The sequence below is a fragment of the Physeter macrocephalus genome, chromosome 10, assembly GCF_002837175.3.
Source record: "Physeter macrocephalus isolate SW-GA chromosome 10, ASM283717v5, whole genome shotgun sequence".
NCBI lineage: Eukaryota > Metazoa > Chordata > Mammalia > Artiodactyla > Physeteridae > Physeter > Physeter macrocephalus.
Window position 1 is genome coordinate 12,437,587 of NC_041223.1, and position 5,910 is coordinate 12,443,496.

At 40.5% G+C, this 5,910-nt stretch overlaps 1 protein-coding gene across 5 annotated transcripts in view; it reads left to right on the forward strand.

Annotated features, from left to right (window-relative positions):
- The window catches only part of CNKSR3 (CNKSR family member 3), a 102,685-nt gene that overhangs the window by 20,191 nt on the left and 76,584 nt on the right, over positions 1-5,910 (forward strand). The gene's annotated exons all lie outside the window — the stretch shown is intronic.

The following is a 5,910-nucleotide window of genomic DNA, read 5'->3' on the forward strand; positions in this document are numbered from 1 at the left end:
GCGTGCGTGTGTGTGTGTGTGTGTGTGTGTGTGTGTATACATATGTGATACATATACAAATATCTATATCTATTTATCTGTCTATCCTCACACACATATATAGAACTATACACATATGTGTATGAATTTTTTCAGGCTCCTAAATGTTATTTGATTCAGGATTCTATTAGGGAGGCACTTGCCTTTCTGTTAAGGAACATGGCAGTCTACTGGGTTTTAGACCTGGAGTGAACTGGTCCTTGTACTGTAGGGGAGTAGGGGAAGCCCCTGAATCTCAAGGAGAAAAACCAGTCAAAGGCTCTGTGCAAAACTTAACTTGACTTCCTGGGTATTTATTTCCTTTGATCTATGAAACGTGAAATTGACTGGACTTTTATAGCATAAGGAAACATAAAACCTCTTCATTGAAAAAAGGAGGAACTACTCAAACATTGACTAGAGAACATTGAAAAAAAGAGATAGGAGTTTGGGCTGCTAGGCAGTGCGGGTGGGAGAGGGAGAAGGCCGTGAGGACCGGAGAGGAAAGGTGTCTGCAGAGGAGGCTGCTGCGGAAAGTGAGGGCTGGAGGGGGTGTGGCCTGGAGGTCACACCTGGAGCTGTGGGTGTCCTGTGTGTTAGCACCTGCCGTCTGCTGCCCGTGACTGGTCAATGATTAACCATCGCTCTTAGCTCCGCATATAATGTAGTCTTTATATGTTCAGAGTCTTCACTGTAGTGGCAAAGCAATAGCAGAGCATTTGTAGGAATGTGTGCTCTAGAAGTGGTCAGAAATAGCATGCAAGCGTTTTTTTTTTGTTTTTGGCCACACCTGCATGTGGGATCTTAGCTCCCCGATCAGGGATGGAACCCTGCAGTGGATGCCCAGTTTTAATCAATGGACCACCAGGGAAGTCCCAATCCAAGTGTTTGAAAGTCTCCTCACTCTTGCCACCCCAGAAGGATGCTGGAGCATGTAAAAAACCCTGCCCCCTACTTCCATTGCCACTTTTAGCTTGGTGAATGGTGTACCGAAATCTTAAAAATATATACTCTGAGCATTTCAGACCCAGGCCCAGATGAATCATACTGGCTCTACCAGATCCAGAAGCAGCTGCATGGGTATTCATGTCTGAGGTCCTGAACTCTGGAAGAACACACAGGTTATACTTAAAACTTAATGGGGCTAGATTATGATAGGATGAAAAAAAAAACTGAGGACCCACCTCTGCAGGGCGTGGTTGCACTTTCTCTTGCTCTGCATTGTTTCCCAGATTGTTGTGGGTGGTTGCCATTGCCACATCATTCCCAGGGTTAAACTTATACTCAGTTCTGGGAAAGCTTCCACTGTCAACCGTCCACAGTGACAGTTCAGGGGAATGTGGTTTTAAAAATAATTTAACAAGGTAAATTTTTACTTTTTAATAGTTACCACTTAAAAAAACCAGCCAGTTTTTCTGCTTCTATTTCCACTTCGCTCCTTCCCCATGATTTCTGAGTGTGTGATCCCTTGGAGGATATTTATAGTTATTACTTTAATCAATTTAACACCTTTCTCTGTATATTTTAGCAATTTGAAATTCTGTTTGGTAACTTCTTCTTGCATCACTGAGGGTGTTTCTGTTTCTCCTTCATCTTTAAAAAAAAAAAAACCCTAGAATGGATATCGCAAAAGTATTTTATTAACTACTGTGTAGCATAGGAACTCTGCTCAATATTCTGTAATAACCTAAATGGGAAAAGAATTTGAAAAAGAATAGATACTTGTATATGTATAATTGAATCCACTTTGCTGTACACCTAAAACCAACACAACATTGTTAATCAACTCTACTCCAATATAAAATAAAAATTAAAGAAAAATCTTCCTAAGGTAGAATGCATATTGGTACCTTTTTCCTATTTTCTGATTTTAAAACTAACTTAATGTTAGATAATATGTAATGTTCCAGCTCAGCTGTAGAAATTCCATCTCCTAAAATCATGTTCTGATGAATCAGGGAGAAAAGAAACATTTAAGACTAACTAATAACAACAAAAAAAGAAAAGTATAAATGCCTAGAAGCAACCATAGGAATTCAGGGAGAAGGCTGAGGATCTAAGGGAAAGCTATCTTATTAAATGTAGGTGTGGTAGACGTTCTGGAAGTGATAAGTATAGTGAAATCAATCTCTTATAATGACCTACTTGTCACCAGAAGATCTAAAAACAGTTTTGTGGGTTCAGGTAGGTAATTATCATCCTTGGTGGTAACTATAATGACTATAATGTTCTAAAAACATTACAAGATTTTTTCTTATAAAAGCAGACTTCATATTATAGATCTTTGTATTATAATTGTTGGTTTTGTTTGCTTTTTTATAGATCCAAAGATACAGTATAATGAAAGTAACATATTGTTGCAGTGAGATGTAAGGAATAGAGTTGTTTTGTTTTGTTTTTTTGTTCCATGCAGTTAACATTCTTTTTCTCTTTAAAAAAAAAACCAAACATTTTCATTCCAAAGCCCAGTGACAGGATTTACATTTGCACTTGAGGTGGTCAGGGATGGTGTCTGTTTATCTGCCCAAATCAGGGCTCGTGCAATAAAGGCCTTTGGTCAACACTTGATGGGGGAGAAGGTAAAACCTGGGAGTCTCCCTAACAAAGTTGGAATTAGTTTTTAAAAATCATGGCTCTCAATGGAATGTGTCTACTTTGGATGCCTGTGGTTAATTGCCTGCAACAGAGGAATAACTGTTTTACTCTTAAGGATTTTGCCTGGAGAGAAAAGGTACTCACGTATCCATTCATAGTCTCTCTCTTTTCTGTCTGTTACGGTTGTCTAAATTTGTGTGTTTGTGTTTGGGCCATTCCTCATTCTAAAAACATTTGTGGCTGCTACAGTAGTACATGGTGGTTAAGACCAGGGCTGGCTGCTTACGTTTGGATCCTTTACCAATCACTTACTAGATGTGTGATGTTGGCCAATTTCTATGCATTGCTTAGTCAGCTAGCTTATTTTTAAATTTTGGGGTCATGCCGTTACTAAACTTTGAGGGTTTATGTTGAGGATTCAGTGAGATAATGCAGGTGAAGCATTTACCACAATAAATGGTAAAATAAACTGTATAGCATATAGTAAGTGCTGAATAAAACTCTAGCCGTTGTTTTGTTGCATACATTACAGGGATATCCTGGGGAAAATTTTTCACATTTCTGACAGAATAGTTTCAAAGTGAACACATACGCTGCCTGTTACAGATAGATGGTAAATTACAACTCAGTGAGAAGAATGGCGAAGAGAAAGACTGGATCACATACCCTTTGGGGTGTGTGCCGACATCACATGGCATTAAAAAGGGGAGGTGCCAATTATACCTCTTAAATTGTAAGATATGGATGATTTCTTAAGTCTCTCTCCCTGGTTATTCCACTAACGTAGTGTTCTGAGGCTTGACAGCTGCTAATAGTAATCTGTAAAATACAGTCACTGAAAGTCAGAGGGAAGGCTGTCGCCAAAGTCAGGCCCTTCAAGTTTGTATTTCCTGTTTTATCACAATTAATGTCCGCGGCAGCTTATTCCATTTCCTGCTTTGCTGTGGCATTTGATAACTGGTGGGTGTGACGGTAATCCCTGGGTGTGTCCCTGGTGTAGTGTGTGTTCCTCTGAGTAATCATCTTCTGTGATCAACTGGCCCATTAGCCCCCCCGATGGAAGGCAGTCTGTCTCACCAAGTCCAATTAAGGAAACCAGCCCGATTTCTTCTTGGGAGACAAGAAGTTATTTCGTAAGATGTGCTCCTGTAAGCACTGTGGGAATAGCTGTCAGAATGGTGATTACTTCTGTTCTTTAGTCACCAGAGTTGATTCCCTCAGTTTCAAAACCTCAGCAAGTTGCAAACTTCTCAGAGGACTTTTATTTAGGGTTACACGTGCAAAGGGAGAAAGAATGGTCCCCACAGGTCTTAAAGAGGCACCTTTGCAGGTAGGCACCTGGAGTGATGTGGAGTCTGCTGTTAGTGCTAGAGCAGACCCGGGTTTATGGGCAAGACTCATCCCTGATGTTTCTTTGGGAAGCATAGCAAGTGAAAGAAAGAGCTTCAGAGTTTACCTGACTTGCTTATCTATAGATGGACTACTTTTTGTAAGACGTCCTTGAGCTGAGGGAATAAGTGTTTTTATATTTTAGTCCATGTGTACCTGCTTCCGGAACAGGATTTCAGGAGTGTTGAATGTAGACAAATTGTCTTAAATCTAGATTAATCTCTATTAGCCAGAGAACGCCCTTTCCCCCTTGAGAAACTGTCACATGATTTCTTCTAGATCAGTTTCCAACTTAATATATTTGCTTAATTAGTTTCTATTTATTATTGCTTTAAAAATATGTGTTTGTAAGCTACCTATACTACTGCCCCCCTCCCTCCCCCATTACAGCTTCAGAACTCTGTGTAGAGAGATGCAACCCATTGTTAATGAATTAATGCACAGCATATTTTAGATGCTCTCCATTTTTACCTTATACATTGAATTTTTAAAAAAGATTATTTTTAAAATTGAAGTATAGTTGATTTACAATGTTGTGTTAGTTTCAGGTATACAGCAAAGAGATTCAGTTTTATATACATATATATATATATATTCTTTTTCAGATTCTTTTCCCTTATAGGTTATTACAAAATAATGAGTATAGTTTTCTGTGCTATACAGTGTACACTGAATTTAAAAGTTGAAAAATAATCCGCCGAAAATCCCATAAAGAGAGTTAAAATCTGTGTTAATCGGCTGCACTGTCTTCAGGGGAACTGCAGTTTTGCTCTCGAAGAAAGCAGGGGTGACGGCTCAAGCTAAAAATCCCCCATCCAGGGGGCCTGAAGCAGTCAGGCTGGGAGCAGCCACCAGGCCTGGGTGCCTACATTACCATCTGTTTACAAGCCTTAAAGACCCAGGGTTCACTGTCAGTGTCCTTTGCTGCTTAAAATTGCAACAGAGGACTTTGCTGCAATTAAGATATTAGCGATTTATTTTTATTTTCGTATTGTTTCTTCATTTTGTTTGGAGGAAGGTGTAGGGGAAAATCATATTAGGTTTGAGATAAGGGAGACCAGGAGGATCTTTCTAGTGAAGGACTATTACGTGTTTGGAAATGCTAAGATGTTCATCTTGTTGCGGTTTGTGAACTGGAAGACGGCCTGTGTATTGGGAAAATTGGGGTGTTTCTTGACTGCTATTGGGAAAGGCAAGGGCATTTTTCCTAGGGCTGTGGTTCCAACACTCGGATTTCCATGTTTTTTTCCCCATCGCTAACTATCTAATCTTGAGGGTTGGTGATAACCCTAGGTCACGCAGTCCAAACACGTGTTCTTTTGAGTGAATAAATGGCTGCAGTTTAACGCGAAAGAAACTGTGGCCCAGAGAGTTCCATGGCTAAGATGTAATGGCAGGACCCAGACTTGAATGGAATTCTCCAGACTCGCACTTCTGGATGTTTCTGCGTATACTATTTTCCCAACCTTACCCGAATTGCCCTCTACCCCCAAATCCTGTGAAGTCTATGGCCTTGTAGGTCCCACCCACCAGCAGTAGTGTGTGGAACATCACTTGCCCGTCTGTACTGCCGTCCAGGGCAGTCAGTGAGCCTGGTTAACCGTCTGTGATGCAGACTCAGTGTTGGCTTATGGGGGTCCAGCGGGGAGGCGCTTTCCATCTAGCAGGGAGGTAGGCGGCAACACTGATTATGATACCATACCGTGTGGTGCATTCGATGATGGACATGTTTACAGGTCTAGGAGCCGTTCAGAGGAGCAGAGAATGCATTGTGTGTGTGTGTGTGTGTGTGCGCGTGCGCGCGCGCGCGCATGTAGTTTAGGGGGCAGTTTGCGGAGGTTTTTTTTTTTTTTTTTTTTTTTTTTTTTTTTTTTTTTTTTTTTTTTTTTTTTTTTGTGGTACGCGGGC